Genomic DNA, 17,848 nt, shown 5'->3' with positions numbered 1-17,848 from the left:
AGGCACACTACAAGGCAAAACCTGAATTCACCAGGTGCTGATGCTCAGAGCCTTAGCATGAAATGGGATGCAAGTCTGAGGAGCCTCTCTTAGCATCTCATAGGGTGCTTTTGTGGCTCTTGAATACCATCAGCTGTTTTAGACATGTTGATGCACTTCTATCCTGCTTTTATCCCCACCAGGAGTATACTTTGCTGTATAGTCAAAGCTGTACTTCTTGTTTCAGTGTTCAAGTCCCAGTCTGGCGGTTAGTAGGGAGGGCACCAACATCCTCTGGAACTTTCATCCTTAGCCAAGGTCATATGTTCTCCAAAATGCGAGTTCACTCTTGAGTACTAAAAAAGGGTCAGGAAAATTTGTCAGCAATCCTCCACAGTTGGCCAATGTGTCTGGAAGACTAAAGTCAAGAACTCAAACATAGCTTGTGGCTTTTCTGGATATGGGTATAATATTTCCAATCAATCATGGGTTTAATATTTCCAGTTGAGAAGATCATTGGAAGTGAAAGGCTTCTAGCATTATGCAAGTGGTAGATTTGGTCTTCTAGCGAGTGATCATGCCTGAAGAGGCATCTGGAGATGCAATGCCTGGCGCCAGTGACTAAAAGTCTCAGTTCAGGCATCTCCTCTGGACTAGGTGGCAAAGATGCTGTGACAGGGAACAGCAGAATCAGTCTTTGCAGGTGGTAACTGGTCAGGAGCTGCGGCCGCTTCTGAGGGTAGAGGTGGCAGATGGTCTGGTGGATTTGCATAGCAGCCTGGGCACAGAGGAGGGAAGTCATCGTAGGGATCATCAGGTGAGACAGGATAAATCATTCTGATTTTAGTCTTTGGCTTTTTTTTATTTTGCTGGTCATCTTTTATCACCAAAGTCCCCTTTTCCTGCAGAGCAAAAGCTCAGACCCACGGCTGGGGACTTTTACACAATTCTAGTAATGAATCAATATAAGTAATCTGATTGGGGTGGCCTGTCCTGTAGCGTTAGTCACTGACCCAGACTACATGGACGATTTCTACGTCCAGGGTTCCCTCTGGTGGCCAGGATGGGCATAAGCGAGGTCAGTCATTCTCGCAGACAGTAGGCAGCTGCTGCGGTTCATTTTCACTCCATAGTCGAGGAAAAGCCTTTTCTGGGGTTTTCTATCACGCAGTTCGACACAGTGGCTTATTCTGATTTACACCCACTGTAACTCCCTATTGTGTGTGTTCTGTACCCTTGAAAGGAGTCGCAAACCAGCAAAGGATGGGAGCCACTCCTGGAGGAATGACCTCTCAGATGTCTGCTTGGCCACGCCCCTCGCAGGGTCTTAGGTGGGACTTAGCTACGGAGAGTGCCAAGCCTCCCTTCTGCCACGTGTCATCACCACGGTGTCTCAGGTGAGGGCCCAGGCATCACCGCGACCAATGCTTCCCAGGCTTGGTGCACAGGAGAACCAGTGTACAGTTCACATTTCACCCTCTCAGTGTATCAGGGACACACAGAGGTTATCACATTCCCCCCCGCAATCCCCCCCGGGGGGGGGCAAGTCTAAGGGAACAGCAGCTGCAGCAGACCGCTCTGACCAAAAGGAGAACTAGGTCCAAAACAGCTATCAGAGGTAGATGGTGAGGAGTGGTCGATTCCTCCTTTGTCCACAGGTAAGTATGCAGGTACCAGGCAATGAAACAGGTTAACAGCACAACATAAAATGGGGCAGGCCTGCCTCATCCAAATCTAGTCATGTTTCAGTCCCTCCCCCCAGGCTCTGATGAGTTCTCCACTGCTGTGCAGGAACTTCCACACTTGACTTTGGAGGAGACTTCAAGAAAAATCCTGAGGGTGCACCTTCCCATCTGCATATCAGAGCATCAGTGGGGGACGCATGAGCCCCTCACTGGCCCAAATGGCTCATCACCAGTGACCCAAATGGCCAGCAAGGTGTCTTCTTGGCACCAGGAATGTTGCAGAAAAACAATATCAGACCAAATGTAAAACTCTGCACTGAAGAAGGCAGTGTTTATTTCACTAGCAGGAAGCAAATCCAAATCCTCAGCAAAGAGCCAGCTTTTAGTCCAGTGTAAGTACAGTTTACAAGCAGGAAGTACAAGGCATTCATTGACTGTTACATGGATTGAGTTGCATATATTACCAGGTAAACTAACTCTAAATACATTTTCTGAAAAGTAATTGTTTATCATAACATAGGAACATCCTAGGGACCAAGGTGATTTGAATCTAGCAGGCCAAATTAAAATATCTTAGAATTCTTTGCCCTAACCAAAATGCTTGAAGCCAATAACAAGCAATGTATTTTCTTAAATAAGGGAAGCATAAGCTGAGAATAGTCTAAGTGGCCCAGTGCTGGAAAAGCAGCTGGAATCAGACAGTCAAGGCTGACTGAAATCAGCTAGGTGTTTATGTGAGAGGAACAGGAGCATAGACAGAGGTTATTGTGTGATTTTAGCCTGCTACATCATGGCTATATGTTTGCTATTCTATACCTGTGTCTTTACTAATCATAAAACTATGCCCTTACATTATAAGTATTTTCACATATAATGTATTGCTAATACAACAAAACACATCCAACGATTATCGTGCATGTATGATTAGCAAGCTCCCGTTCTGAATTATTATTCATACAGTTATTAACATAATGGTTTGTTAAACGCGTTTAAACATGTAATCAGCACATTTTCTAAATATTGTGAAACTGCAATGTTTCTCACACTAAAATGTTGTGAACATGATCAAAATTTCAATATATTAAAAAGATTATATGATAGAAGGTTGCAGGAAATACAAATGTTAAGGATTGGCTATATAGGAATTGTACATTTAACATCACAAGAAAAAGTATTCACTGTCACAGATCCCTGTAAAGTATTTGATTTTCTTATGAGTTTGATATATTTTATCCAGTCCCTTGTATCATTCAAAATGACAATAATTCATTCTCATCACTGAAAAATATTCATTTTCTCATACATTTTATGTCTGTCAACAGGTATCTAGTCTGCTCCTCAGCCAAATGACTGTTATGAATGTAGATACATCTGTGTCGCTGCAGTACACAGTTTAATCCTCTCTGAAACGTCCTGAGAAGTGGGATAATTGAGCCGTGTGGTGTATTTTTGAGGCCTCTCTTTACTGATATTCATAGTGACTGTACTTACTTACACTGCCACCAACACCAATGAAAGATTTCTTTTACCCACATTTCACAATTTATTGATTTGTGTGATTTATAGCTACATGGCTTAAGATCCTAAACAGTTTCATTTAATTATGTCAATTGCACTTCCTTTGAGAAAAGGCTATTTAATAATCTGTCCCCTCATTGATTGGGCTGTTTGTGTCCTTGGAGTGAGGTTCTTGATTATTTTATAGATTCTGGATCATAATTGTCTTTTCAAAACTGCAGATGGTACATGTTTTCTCGATATCACCTGTCTTCCAAATAACTATTGTTTGTAAATGGGAAACGATGTGCAACATCAATACCATTTATATCCGTTTATTTAGTTTTCAGTTTTATAACTGTATTTGAAAGTTAGTTTTCATCCACATTTTCTGTCTGGAGATTTTTGAAGGTGATGACAGGTGCCTAGGCACCAAAATGTAAAGCTTGATTGGTGAAACTTTATCTTCATTATGTTTCCTGGACAGCCTCACATGGATGCAATATGGGACACTGCTTATTCTTTTGGCCCAGGCAGCTTTGTTGAGCCAGGTGTCAGTGCACCCATCAGGGGTCCCCATCTCCTTCATGGCAAGTCTCCAGATCACCTTGAGTGTCTGAGGGGCTCACTTCTTGAAGCCCCCTCCATGAATGTGTTTGTGAATGCCCACTGTGCATTCTCCGGTCAACCCTTCATTGACGGCAAGATGACCCTTCTACTTCCCCCCACACTTCTTTGCGGGACCCATTGTGCCATGACCAATTTAGAAATGAAGAAAATAAGCACCTACCCCAAAATGAATGAAATGTTTTTGTAAGTGATCAGCAAAATCTATGGGAAATTCCACCTAAGGGCAAATTTCTTTATGCAATGAAAGGAAGTAATTTTGCCCAAAATACAGCTCCTCGAATTGTACCTAACTATATCTTAGATTACAGTCACTAGACAGTGTCTAAGCCTTCCTCCCTTTGTACCTTTATTCATGGAAAGATCTGACTTGTTCATTTCCTGTAGGGAAAATCCAGACCCATGGATAGTTTCAAGATGGAAGGTGGGGCACATCCCACAACTGCCACGTGAAGAAGCTCTTGTCTTGTTCACTCACTTTTACTCTAATGATTTGCTTTAAAAACTTGTAGATTGTACTTCAAAAGCTTATGCTAGTGTGGTTTCTATGGAAAAAATAAACTTGGCAATGACCATATTCACATTTTCTTTTAGTGGAATTTGCTGGAGCAGATCATCATGGGATTTCACAAGCTATGAGGAAAGAGATTTTTCACAAGATAAGTGTCATCATGAGTCAAAATGCATCTAACTACAGAAATACAAGAGGGCAGGATCTAATGACATCTAAACATGGCTACATTGTGATTACAGATGTACAAAAATTATTTGGGAAAACTTACAGAGATAAAGGAGACAGAATGCTTGATAGAGAAGACAAGTACAAATTACTTTACAAATCTTACTAATAGATTTACACATATATTTATTGAAACAGAGCTTTTCATATATAAAGCAAATTTTGTTTGTTTTAAAGCAACTTCCTTCCAGGCATGGAGGAACACATCTGTGATTCCAGCTCTTGGGAGGTTGAGGCAGGAGGATCACTGTGAGCTGAAGGCCAGCTTGGCATACATAGTAAATTCAAGGCCATTCTGAACTACACAGTGAGACCCTGTCTCATAAAATCGGAAAAAGATAAAGCAGTTTTCAAATCTAGTAATTCTTAAACATAGTGACAGTTTCTATATTTGTCATGTGTTATAAATTTGCTTAAATAAATTATCTCATTTTTAGTTTGGACAGTGAATGTTACTCATGTGTCTTTGAAATACTATTGCATTTTCATTTAAAACATTTGTCCCTACCAGTAATTGTGGACCAGTGTGCATAAAAATGAACTCAGCTTTATCATCAAAGTTAAGGGTTAAACGCCATTCCATGATCATTATCTAAATCATGAAGCCTGAGACTAATTTTTTTTTCTCCTCCTCTTCCTAATGACTCAGAAACGCTCTTCTTTGGTTATTATTTTTACTACTAAGCCGACATCTAATGCATCAACACCCCTCCAGACAGCACCCCGCCTGACCCCAGTGTCCACGTTCCAGTGACAGCAGCACCCTCTTCCGGCTCCGTCCTCCTCTCGAGGCGTCCTCCACGCGGTCCCAACGTGTAACCCAGGGCATGGTACAGGGTCAGGCAACACTGTCTCCCCCTGCTCTCCCAGCCCAGCGTCTCTCTTGCCTCAGAGCAGGGCGAACGGTCCTCCTGCCCGGGAGTCGCTGTCCAGGGGAGGAGGTGCTGACCGCGCTGCGCAGGTTCGGGGGCTCCTGGGAACAGCGGCCTCTCACTCTCCTGTCCCTCACCGAGTCACACAGTCCTGTGTGGTCAGATGGTCATGGCGGACGATTCATGCTGTTGCATTTTATTCTAACAACACATCTGTGAGTGTTTTAAAAGCAAACGTTTAGGACTGGGGATTTAGCTCAGAGGAAATGGCTTCCCTGCCAAGTGCGATGCCCTGAGTTTGACTCTCAATACCAAAATAAAATAAATTAAAATTAAATTAAATTTATAAAATGGGAATTATTCATACATCTCTAGTCTTCTATATCTAGCTAACTCTTCATCCCTTGACCTGGCCAGTAAAAATGAAAAGTGATTCCTTTTACATATAACCATTTTTTTTTGTTTTTTTGTTTTTTTTTTTTTAATCTGTATAGTATGTCACTATATGTAAAGATGAGAAAAGTTAAGGTCAAAAGCAGTGACTAACAGTCAATCCTTCAAGAAATGTGGACTTTTGTTTGCATACTGTTTAGTAGTTTTGCTCTTTTGACTCATAATTAAGTACACTGGACAATGTTCAACATCCAAATAGAAATTTTATTGAAATAATCTACCTACACTTCTTGTCTGTGAAATCTTTCCTCAGATTTCTTCCTTGTTTTTCTTCCATGTTACCACTTCTCAATATATGACATTTCACTTTTAAGAAATATTAGCCCTTGATCTCTATTCTGTGCTGCAATCTTACTGAATGCTTAGTAACTGATTAACATAGTTCGCAGGATGCCTGGTGGAAACTGGCAGAGACAAGGTGAGAACATGAAGCCTGTCTGTGAGTGTGGAGATGCCTACATGGCTAGGTAGCTCTCAGAATTCTGACAAAGTGCATCACACTGCCCAGTCCCACAGCCCTCCCCACAAATGCTGACAATCTGGCCAGAACACTGTCCAATTTCCCGAGTTCCACGACAGTCTGCTGGTGGGTTTCAAAGAAGTGAGACACATAAGCGCACTATTGTGCTGTGAAGATACTTGCTCCCTTTCTCAAGGTGGCTGGGCCAGCAGTGTTGCAGGGGATGGGTAACCAGCAGTGTCCTTAGAAAGTGACTCAAACATTGGATAGGGCCTCTGTGAAGTTTCATGTGAAACATGCTGGAAAAACAGGGAGACAGGAGCACTGTCTAAACTCAAAACACCCAGCTCCATCAGGGTAGCATGGAAGCCCATGGTCTCAAGGTGTTTTAATATCACCATTCACCAAGGGCTGTCTGGGGCTCCATGGGTACAGAGCTCCAGTCACCCAAGTTTAAAATATTAAAACATAAGAAACAACAGAAAGCAAAACTGAGTGAAAACATCAGTGGCCAAACATAATTTTTCAGCTTTTGCTCTATAAGATTGCTAAAAAAAAACCATAAAGAAATAAATGGATTTAGAATTCATACAGCATGATTCTTAAAATATTACCCTTTTATATAGATAAAACAGCATGCAATGTAGCTAATGTAAGATCTAAATTATAGAAATTAGTGAAAATAAACTTTCTTTCATAAACTTGTAATGTGTATTTAGACAACGGAAATTTCCAAAGCCTACTATTCATGTATTAAAATATTTTAAGTAAATTATGTTGGATAATATGAAGAAGGTATAAAAAGAACCCTATGCCAATTATTTGGCTTAATAATGAAAAATAGCAATTTACTATCACAGCCCAATAAAAGCGCTAGGGTGACAGAAAAAGTAACCCTTGTATGTGCACACAGGTCCACCAGAAGCAGGCAATCTGAATCACAGAGAGCACAAGTGAGGGGAGCCTGAGAGATCTGAAGAGCAGCACCAACATCCCTGTCAGGACTTGATGGAAGTCACAGAGGACAGAACGGCGGGGAGCTAAAGCACAGATGATCAGTCAATGGCTGGGAACATTGCAAAGTTGACGAGAAACGTTAACCTAAGAATGCAGAAGCTCAGCATATATTAGAAAATCTCTAACTGGTAGAGAATCATTGGTAGAATAGCTCAGCCTTAGAGAGTTAAGGAGAAACTTGAGTTCCTTTTGACTTCTTGGTCTCCTCTTAAACAGGTACAGTACCAGAGAAGCCACTGAGTTGGGGAGATTGAGGCACAGACACAGTGTTCTTGCTGTCTTCTTTATTCAAGATCATGATGTGAACAGGAACAATCTGATGTTCTCTTTTCTAGCATGCAGGTCCTATTTCTCTTCCCTCACCAAATTACACTTACTAGGATTCCCAGTGCTATGGTGAGTGAAAGTGGTAAAGGAGATGTTTTCTTTACTGCATATCTTTGAAGAAAAGTTTTTAGCTTTTTTCTGTCCAGTGTGATGTGAGCTAAAAGTCTAGTATATATGGTTTTATGGGGCTGAGTTATGGTTATTCTATACCTTCTGTAATATAGTGAATGTGTTTTTAATTATAAATGGAAGCTGAATTTTACCAAAAACTTTGGTGGTATTTGTTGAAATGATCTTATATTGTTTAGTTCAACTAATATGAAATTTTCAATTTATTTATTTGTGTACATCCTACTCTTTCTGGAGAGAAATATCACTTAAAAGCGCTGAGCATTCATTTTTGTATCCCTTGGTCTTTGAAGTGTGATTTGTCTAATATTCCACCTAGCATATGAAACCTGGCATAAGAAAAAAGACAGAAAACTCACACATCTTATTATTCAGGACACAAAACCCTCATTTTCTGGCAGATTTTGTATACCATTTTACCATGCTGGTGAAATCAGCTTCTGGCTATTGGGCTGAGAATGTTTAAGTCAGTTGTCACCAGGTTCTTTTTGTTACCAATTGTCACTAGGTTCTCTTGTTGTGTCCATGGCTGTCTGTGATGTCAGAGGATTACCAGCCTCCTAGAATAAGTTAGGAAGAATTCTCTGTTTCAATATTTTGGAACAGTTGAGAAGAAGTGTGGTATACTTTCATGAATCATTGTAAATACTGATGTAATCATGTTTCATCATGATGGTCTATTTAGATTTTCTGTTTTTTTAACTGTTAGGAATTTACCCACTTCGGTTTTTTAATTAAGACTATTTTTTTATAATTGATTCTTTTGTTTATGTTCTATAAAATAAACTGCAATTCCTTTTTCATATTTGATTTTGCTTGAATTTTCTTTTCTCTAGCAAACCATCAATTGTTATACTTTCAAAAAAGCAAGTTTTAATGTATCTATTTTACTAAATTCTTTTCTATTTTTTTAATTTTGTTAATGTTTAGAGATTTTTGTTTCTTGTTTTATAACTTTCTTGTTGTATAATGCTAGATTTCATTGGATGTCTAATTATGTTCTAAGAATATTTTATTACCCCATAGTGGATTTATAATAGATTTCTATGTGGCATTTATATATATATGCATATATAATATATAATATAACATAGGTTGATCATATTCATGGCCTATTGATTTATTTCTCCATTGTTCCCCATTTTCTACTAGTGATCTCCATTCTGTATTCATATAACATTTTACACACAGTATTTCATAAAAAGTATATGATATTTTCATTTCAGAGTTGAGTTTATTTTTCTTCATGTGAAGATCTATGCATGCATCCACTATCCTGCACATTAAATGATTTTATTCTTCCATTCATGTGAGTAATATATGTTTATCTGTGTATATGTGTATATAATTTAATAACCATTTGTCAGTTGATGGGAAGCTGGGCTGCTACTCTAAACCATGCCACAGAGCGAGTGCTCATGCAGGACGGATCCCTACAGTGTGACAACTGATTTCCTCCAGGTGAACACGCAGGAAAGGTTCATCTGAGTCACATGACATTTCGTTTCCCATACTGGTTTAGTTATTTTATCCTTTTACAAGCAGAGGACAAGATTTCTATTCCCCGGCATCCTCACCAACATTTTTTTTATGTTATCCATTCTCACTGGGATGAAATTGAATCTAAATATACTTTTTATTATCATTTTGTTAATGCCTAAATATGATGAGTATTTTCAAATATAATTATGAACCATTGTGTCTCTTCTTTTGGGCTGCACTGGTTAGACCATTTGCCGTTGCACCACTTGAATTACTTTATATTTTTGGAATAAAATTTTTAAATTGCCTATATATTCTGCTTAGTAATCATTTAAACAGTAACTGATGAAGATATCCTCTCAACTGTCTCTCTACACTATGTGTTATTTCTGATATTTTCTTTTACTGTGAAAAACATTTTCAATTTGATATTCTTACTATTTCATCTGTACTAGTATTTCATGAGCTTTTGAAATCTTTTTCAGGAAGTCTCGGGTGTCAAATGTTTCTCTCGTACTTTCTTCTAGCAGTTTCAAAGCTTCAGGGTTCATGTTTATGTGTTTCTTCCAATATGGACTGATTTTTGCACAAGATAGGAAATGGAGACCTCTTCTCGATCATCTTAGTATCTAGTTTCTTTAGCATCATGTGTTTAAGAAACTTTCCTTAAACAATAATTTTGTATCTCCTGCGGCGAATGAGATGGCCAAAGCAGTATGTATCTGCTTCTGTGTCCTCTGTTCTATTCCACTTGACTGTTTCTATTTTTGTGCCACTTCAATCCTGTTTTCCATGCCTTTGTAGTGTGATTGAAATCAGAAAGTATGATATCTTCCACACTGTAGTTTTTACTCAATGTTTTGGCTGTTTGGGGCCTTTCGGATTTTCTAATGAAATGAGCAAGCCCCTTATTTATGTTAACACTGTCAAGGAAAAGAGTTCCTGGATTTCCAGGAGGGAGCCTAGATGGGTTATTATAATGTCTTACAAGCTGGAGTTATTGTTAAGTAAGCAGGGCGTAGGAATTGCTAAATGGTAAAGAGCATATCAACCTCAGGTAGCTCTGTGAAGTTAAAAAATGACCCTTTGAAACTCAGGCTGTCTAGTCTAGTTCTCTTACATGATGTTCACAGTGAACTAGGATCTGAGAAAGCAATTGTTTATTTTGCATTATACTTTCCTCTGAGCTCAAGAACTTAGTAGGGGATGACTATACCTCTCTTTAGGAGCAAGTGGCTGCGTGAGATATTGCCTGAGAAAAGGAAGGGAGGAAGGGAAGGGAAGGGGAGGGGAGGGAGGGAAGAGTAAGGAAGGAAAGGGAAGTGAAGGGCAGGGAAAGGCAAGGCAAGGCAAGGAAAGGCAAGGGAAGGAAAGGAAAGGTTGGAGAATGGAATGAAGGGAAGGGAAGGTCAAAGGGAAAACGTTTCTTTTTCCAAAGCCCAGATCATGATTCCTATTTAAATTTCCATCAGTATGGCTCACTGCCCAGCTCTATCTGGGCTCTTCATCTAATGAGCTGCCTTCCTCTAAAGCAAACTTAGTAAGCTATTTTCTGCATAGTGATAGAAAAATATTTTACAAAATGAACCAGTACAGGTAACACAGCTGGAACATTCTTCAGCTATATTTTATAGAACGGCATGGAAGTCTGCATTCAGGAAAAGACTGACCAGGTAATTTCATGACAACAAAGTGGTATAACTGAAGATACTCGGGGAACTATGCAACTAAATTTGGAAGTGTCCTGTGCAGTTACATCCTCCTAAGGACTCTCAGAGCAGTGCACTAACCCTGGAAACTCTGGAGCAGCAGACGAGGTAAGCAGAGGGTTAGAAATCACTTGAGTCTCCTGGAGAATAAGGAGAAGAAATAGAAGCTGTGAAATGTTCAGTCCCATCTGTCATTCCACCGGCTCTCTGAAGCTCATGAAAGTTGAGAACACATGGCCTGAAATAATAGAAAATGCCACAGAATGATTCCAATCAGAGTTCAGAGAGACATGTTGGAGAAACGGCTTAAATCTGACTCAATAGTGACCATTTTTAGAGATTTTTATTCTCTTCAAATGTTTAAATCACTAGAATTTAGAGACTATGCATATTGAAACTAACATACCATATTGCATTTCAGAGAAAGCATGAAAAATGCATGGGTCTTTTAACAGCTTAGCATAAACAGTTAGAAAACCATGGAACAGATAGGTTTCATGGAAGAATTAACCAAGTAGAAAAGCAGTCTTTGAGATTACATGGTTAAAAGAAAATCAAATATCCATGTTCCCCCAATTGAGACCTAATTCAAGAAACTAAGCAAGGCTTAGAGATGCAAAGAAAAATTCAAGAACAAAGTATGAAATATTGGAATAAGAACAGAGAGACAAGGACTCTCACCTTTAGGAAGAAAACTCTCATTCAGGATATGCTAGTTTAGAGCTTTAGAACCCTTCCTATCTCCAGAGTTTCAGATAGACAAGATAACCAGTTCTCTTGGTTGAACCCCGATTTCCTTTGAAACAACTCGAAGCATGACTGGACTTTGTTCCACTTTCGATGTACAAGAACTTTCTTACTATTTCTAATAAGGACTCTCCTATATTAATTCTTTTGTCCTTCAATTCTAGCAGACAGAGAACTTAGATTTTTATAAATTTAGATAACATGAACTGTTTCATCCAAATTTAAGGAAATGCTTGCATTCTCATTTTTTTCTTTCTGAGTTGCAAGTTAGAAGCTATGTGTTTATGTCAGAGAATATACATTTTATGGTCCATTACAAAGTCTTATATGTTGCTTTTTTGATCCCAGGGAGACCACATGACAATAGCAGAATGGACACCTGTACTGTGCTCAGAGACTTCTTTTGGATGAACATCTCAAATTCTAGAGAGCTGAAAGCATTAAAAATTCCCTTTTTCCCTGATTTATCTGGGGTCTTTGGCTGGAAACTTTTAACTGTTTCAGTCATAATGAAAAACTGGAGTCTTCCCTATCCAATGTACTTTTTTATAAGTAACTTGTTCCTCATAGAACTCTGCAGCATCTCAGCAACTGCTCCCAAATCAATTATTAATTCCTTTACATTAGCATCTCCCATTTCACTCAAAGACTGTACTGCTCAAGTTTCCCTGTGTGTTTTCTATGCATTTGCAAAGCTTTCTCCCCTGGTGGTCATGCCCAGTGTCCACTATGTGGCTATTCATCACCCTTTTGTGCACATAGGCAGTGAAGGCTCATTGTCTACTCAGCAGTGGCCTGGTCTACTCTGTGATCCACACAGAGACCATGTTCAGGTTTCACTTCACAAAGTGCAATGTGATCCATCATTAATTCTGTGATCTATCTTGAAATTCTGAGGATATCACCTTCTGATGTTCAGTTTATTGAATCTGATTTCCTTGTACTAAGTGTTTGCATCATCTTTGTAAATTTTGTCTTTTTGCTTATGTCATATACGAATACATTCTTAACAGTGCTGAAGATTCACTTCATAGAAATCTGTCATAAAGCCATATGGTCCTTTTCCTGAAGTTGGCCATTCTTCTGTTTTTAGTTTCTGGGTTGGCTGCTGCCTTCAATCCCACTGCAGTAAAGTTTCTCGGAAACACCTTCTGATAGCCATGTTCTACACACTGGCTACCACACTTATGAACTCCATCATTTACAATCAGTGGTACAGAGACATTCATTCTGATTTAGGAGACAGGATCAAGTGAGCTTTTCAATTGTGAGTAGGGAATTTCTTGATAAAAATGCTCGACAGCAAGACAGAATTTTAAAGTATATTGTTAAAAGTTTTACATTAGAGAGCACTCCTGTAAATTATTTGGTTGTTTATGATCCTAATATGTTTTCTTTACTAAGTGAGTATTGAGGGCTATACCTAGATCCCCAGTTCCCCAAATGGGTGCACAGAGACAAGCAGTACAAACTTTAGGGCAGCAGGAGGACTAAAATACTTAGCAGAGCTTGTAACTCTGCTAGCCAGCTGTCCAACTGATACTGGGCAGCCTGTATTTAATCAAACAAGAAAGTAGTTAAGTGGAAAATACAGGAAACCTAAGCAGGATCTGGGGAGAAGTTCAAGGAACCCCTCAGAGCAACAGATGATTCTAATCAAGGAAAATGATACAGACAAGCTACAGGTGGCCTCAGCTGTGGCCTATCCTGCCCTCTGAGGTGCCTCCTCATTCTTAGTTTAGCCATGCCGGGGTCACACCACCGCCCTGCACATGTATTCAGCTTAAACACTCTCTAACAAGTAAGTGTCAGCTAAACACATGCTGTTTCACGTCTTTAAAATTTTAGTGGCATAATTCATATCTCATTCTAGAAAATACTCAAAGTTGGTATGATTCCCAAAATGCTTTGGAAAAATGTTTGAATGCTATGAGTTAAATAAAGAAAGACGTCACAGAAAGGTGGTGCCTTAGATATCAGCACAGTCACAGGTGCCTGGAAAATGGAGAGCAGGTCAGGATTGTGGATCCTACTGTTTTGGAAGAGAACACTGAATAGTTCAGGATGGAGAAGCCACTGGATAAATCACTCTCTCATGTCCATTCTTATTCCAAGACAGGGGAAGTAATAACAGGATCTGGGATATGAGGTACCTGAGGAACTCAAGGTACCTTGAGAATGTAATGCTGAGAAGCCTGCCACATTCTGAAAGCATCCTGACTGAGATCCCTGAAGGTGGCTCACTCAGTGAAACAGTGGACTATGAAGTAACTGAGGTTCCTAGAATATGGCTCGATTCTCTGGTTCTCTCTAAAGACTGGAAGCAAGAACAGATGCCAGGTTGACACACCAACCTTTCAACATAACAGAGGAAATAAAATCACAGCCATGCAGTGGAATCAGAAGCCTCAGTGCTTGTGTTGTATTTACACAGAGATTACCGCCTTTTTGCTACTTAGTGATACTGTAATTTTTTTTCTATTGCTTTGGTTGGGATATTAGATGAACCCTGAAGTCCCATGAGGTAAAGGGTTGATTGCTGCCATTCTGCAATACAGTAGGTTTACTTAAGACATCTTCTATGCCTACTGATACAATTTAAACATTTGATAGTAATATTTCTTGATGTTTTCTTTTAATAAATTTTGCTTCCTTGAATTAAGCTGTTTGGACTGAAAATTAAATTGGTACAGAATTTTTTTCCTCGGCATCTTTTTTACCAGAATTGAACTCATGATCTTGCTTTTGCGAGGCAGGTCCTACACTGCAGAGCTAAATTCTTGGCTGGGGTTATATTTTGATGATTTAATTTTCAGTGTCATTTTCCTCTCAGATTAAATCTCAGATTTAATGTAACCATTGATTTACTTCATATTTTAAGGTATTTGAATTTCAAATCTTTTACTGGAAATTTTTTCTTTCAATACCTCAAATATTTTTATTGCTTCAAATTATGTATACATGCAAAGACTTATGTACACTATCTGTATTATTTATAATATATATATATACATGTATTAATTAATAATAAGGCTCCAGCTCTTTTCAGTTTTCAATTTATTTTCATCATAGGAAACATGGAAATGAAATAAGAGTTCATCCCTTTGGATATACATACCTGACATGTCCACACTCTGCTCTGCATCAAGCTATGTTTGAGGTAATCTTTTATTTGTTTTGTTAGAATGGAACAATGTTAAAAACACTACTTACTTTTAAATACTTATCTATATTCTGAAATCTCTTTGAAACATAAAAAATCCTTCATATTTCTTTTCATGAAATGTTAATGATGCGTTGAATTAGAATATAAAATTAATGTGCAGACAAAAGATTGCTATTCCACAACATGACCTCTCTTTTATTTTACAATCAAATTCAAAGGAAAGTTACAGTACTGAAACCAAACTCCTGCCTGCACATTAGAGGACATCCATTTTACAATCTTCTGGAAGCACTTAGTTGTAACCACTGAGCTCGCCAGGTAACTAACTCTCGGTCGTCTTTCCTTGGATGTCAGTTTAGAGCTGCAGTATTACCCTACTGTAATACAGCTAAATAATTGTCACATTTGCCATTTGCAGATGCTGTGACAGACATCTCTCAAGGGCATCACTTGTATCAGCCTCATGCAGCGGGGCACTGATTTCAAGTGAAAATGTAATAATGTTGCTGAAATTTGCATAGCATGGAAAAATCAGAAAGATGCATATAAATTATTCTCTGACATTCACATGTATTTAGAGATTGACAATGTGAAAACAAGAATTTTGTAATTCATCAGAGTCACATTCTATTTAAACTACACTTTGAAATCTGAGTAGATTTGAACCAATAGAATGGTCCATGAGGCAGGACATAGGAGCTCATTTTAAAATTGCTCCACGGGAAGCAGTGTCTGAAGGTGCTTCCAATGGCCACAGCATTTACTATGTCCTTTGTTACTGGCTCTGTACCTGAATCCCAGGGCTCTGTCCCCAGGCTCAGTGACCCTACAGCACAATGAGCAGCTACTCCTCCCCTTGGGGAGGATTGGTGGAGAAAAAAGTGTGACACAGTGATGCTGCTCAGTAAGCACTCATTGCCATCCTCTGAAGGAAGCCATGAACAGACCTAGCAAGGAGGCAGAACTGTTTCCTACAGCCAGAGCAGACATAATTTCACATGGGAATTTCAAAATACCATGCAATACTGAGAGCCTGGATGAAGCAGGAATTATCATGGTGTGAAAAGAAGTCCTTCTTGTTACTTTCATAAATTCCAATGTACAATTAGAAAACTTTAAGGATGTGATATTAGACACAAGCAACTGTCAGTAAAGAAAAAAATCTGTATTCAGGAACATAGTTTATTTCATAAACACAAAGAGGTCAAAGATTAAATCTATTACTATATTGAATACATCAAAATGTATTCAAAAATAAAATCTGGGATAAAATTTAAAAATTTTTATAAGTAAACAATTGTGTTTAATTTTTTAAGATATTTGAAATTTTATTTGTATCAGGAATCAAACTCAGGACTTCGCATTTCCCATATAGGTACTTGTGCTGCTAACTATATTGTAAGCCTTACAATTATGGCTAAATCAAAAATTAAATTTAAAATAATTTCACTGAAAAGTGAACATCAGAACTTATGATAAAGTCTAAATATCAATGAAAATTCTAGAAAAATAAAATATTTAACAAAATTCAGAGACACTCAGAAAATCAAATGTTTAGGGGAAAAATCACACAATCCTCATGTATATGGAACAGAAAAATAAGAATAAAAACCATCAAAGGTACAGTAGAAAAGCCATTGTACTTTCTGTAATGAAGGAGGTCAGGAAATGACTCACCTTCTACTGACACTGAAAGTCCTGAAAACATCATTAAGACTGTAAAAGTTGACCTCAAAATAGGAGTCATCCCAACAGACAGCAAAGGGAGGCACAAGGAAGGGAATGTGATGGATCATTCTGACTGCAGTCAACCTTCTATCAATGAACTTCACACATTCCTTAGGACTTTACACAGGGATGACGGAATATCCCTGTTCCTCATGCAGTAGATAATTGGATTTAATACAGGAGGCACCACACAGTAGAGCACAGAGCATAGCAAGTCTCCAATGGGAGAAGCATTGGAGACAGGCTTCAGATAAGCAACAGTGCCTGAGAGGAGAAAGGTGCTTACAACCACCAGGTGGGGCATGCAGGTGGAGAGGGCTTTGGACTGGCTCTGCCTGGATGGGATCTTCAACACAGCAGAGAAGAAAAACACATAGGAGACCACAATGCAAACCAAACATGAGCATGCATAGAGGCTCCAAAGGACCGCATTGACACTGATGACAGCATGCTCCTCAGAACAATTGAGCTCTTGTAGGGACAGGACATTACAGATAAACTGGTGAATCTGATGGGAGCCGCAGAACTTCAGGGAGAATGTCACAGCTGAATACAAAATCCCAAACACCACTCAACTGAGCCATGACACAGCCACCTACTAGACACAGCACTCTTTGCTCATGACAGCCTCATAGTGCAAAGCGTGGAAGATGGCTACATAGTGGTCATAGGACATGGCAATCAGGATTTCCACCTCTGACCCTGGCAGAAGGACCACAAGGAAGAGCTGAGACACACACCCAAAGGAAAAGATGGAGTCACTGATGGTGATGGAGTTGACAATGGATTTGGGGACTGTAGTGGAGAGGATATACAGGTCCAGGCAGGACAGATGCCAAGACATGGGAGTGTGGAGGTGGCGGTTGAGAACTGTGAGGAGGAGGACAGTCAGGTTCTCTGGCATGGACACCAGGTAGACCAGGGAGAAGAAGGAGGCCTGCAGTCCCAGCAGCACCCTGCTGTTTGTCAGTCTCAAGAGCAAGAACCTTCTCAAAAGGGTCTAATTCCTCATATTGTAAAGTTGAGTCTAAAAGCAAAATAATGATTTAAAAGCATCATATTACAGGGAGGCAAGTATACTAATTTTCGTAGCATCAGACGTCACTATAGCTCAATCTTAGAAGTGGGCTACATGCCCACTGGATGAACGGATGAACGGGCAAAGAAATGTGGTGTTATACACAGCAGAGTCCACTTTACCACCTTTACAGAAAGATAAATTTTTGGCCTG

At 39.1% G+C, this 17,848-nt stretch overlaps 2 pseudogenes; both read right to left on the bottom strand.

Annotated features, from left to right (window-relative positions):
• Nucleotides 1-3,532: 3,532 nt before the first annotated feature.
• Nucleotides 3,533-3,909, bottom strand: LOC100735337 (large ribosomal subunit protein eL31-like; annotated as a pseudogene).
• A 12,787-nt stretch (nt 3,910-16,696) lies between these two features.
• Nucleotides 16,697-17,629, bottom strand: LOC100716130 (olfactory receptor 14K1-like; annotated as a pseudogene).
• Nucleotides 17,630-17,848: the final 219 nt, after the last annotated feature.

The sequence above is a fragment of the Cavia porcellus genome, unplaced genomic scaffold (assembly GCF_034190915.1).
Source record: "Cavia porcellus strain 051 isolate PalLab524CR breed Dunkin Hartley unplaced genomic scaffold, mCavPor4.1 scaffold_2, whole genome shotgun sequence".
Taxonomy (NCBI): Eukaryota; Metazoa; Chordata; class Mammalia; order Rodentia; family Caviidae; genus Cavia; species Cavia porcellus.
This window is presented reverse-complemented; position numbering and strand designations above follow the sequence as displayed.